Source organism: Galeopterus variegatus, unplaced genomic scaffold, assembly GCF_000696425.1.
Source record: "Galeopterus variegatus unplaced genomic scaffold, G_variegatus-3.0.2 Scaffold4761, whole genome shotgun sequence".
In the NCBI taxonomy this organism is placed as follows: domain Eukaryota; kingdom Metazoa; phylum Chordata; class Mammalia; order Dermoptera; family Cynocephalidae; genus Galeopterus; species Galeopterus variegatus.
In genome coordinates, this window is record NW_007730872.1 from 55,683 (window position 1) to 56,702 (window position 1,020).

A 1,020-nucleotide genomic window follows, 5' to 3' on the forward strand; every position below is an offset into this window, starting at 1 on the left:
TAAGTGTTCTGTAATGCTGTAGATGTACAAATTGGGAGATAGAAAGAACATAAGTGTATGGTTTACTCGGCCAAAAAATGGAGACCATAGATTCCCCCCCAGTCTCCCTTTCTGGCTTCTTCCCGTCTTTCTAAACTCCTAGCATTTGAGTACACCAGGGATCACTTTTGGACCCTTCCCTTTTTCTAACTATACTCATTCCCTCAGGGGTCTCACCCAGTTTCATGACTTTAAATGCCATCTGCAACTGATGATTTCAAAGTTACACCTCTAACTTAGACCTCTCCCGTGAACTGCAGATCATACCCGCTACTGCCCATCAGGCAGATCGGCTTGGATATCTAATAGACATCTCAAACTTAATACCTCTGACACTGAACTTGTGGTATTGCCTCCTTCTAAAATTAGCTCGACCTAAGGCTTCCTCAGCTCAGGTAGTGATACCTCTATCCTTTCTATTGCTCAGGAAGGAAAAAGTCATTCTGACCCCTCTCTTTCTTTACACCCTGTGTGTAATCCATCAGGCCCTATATTTAAAATATATCCGGAACCCAAACACATATCACCATTTATATTGCTAATTTGATTCAAGTTACATTTTCCCTCACCCAGATGATTGTAACGCTGACCTCTCTGCTTCTACCCAGACCCCTATGGTCTATTCTCAACACAGCAGCCAGAGTGACCCTTTTATATCATCCCAGTCCTCAAAGCCTCCAGTGCCTCCCCACTCACACAGAATAAAAACCATACTCTTGCAGTCATCTACAAGGCACCCCTTCTGGCCACCCACTACTCTTCTGACCTCGTCTGCCACTATTCTGTCCTCACTTCCTTCACCGCAGCCACACTGGCTCCTCGCTGTGCCATGGACATGCCAGGTCAGCTCCCCCTGGGACATTCTTCCCCAGGATATCCACACAGTTCACTTCTTTAACTCCTTTAAGTTTCACACCAAATGATGCTTTCCCCCTCAAGCCTCTCTCAAACATCTTAATTAAAATTGCATGCCACCCTGTC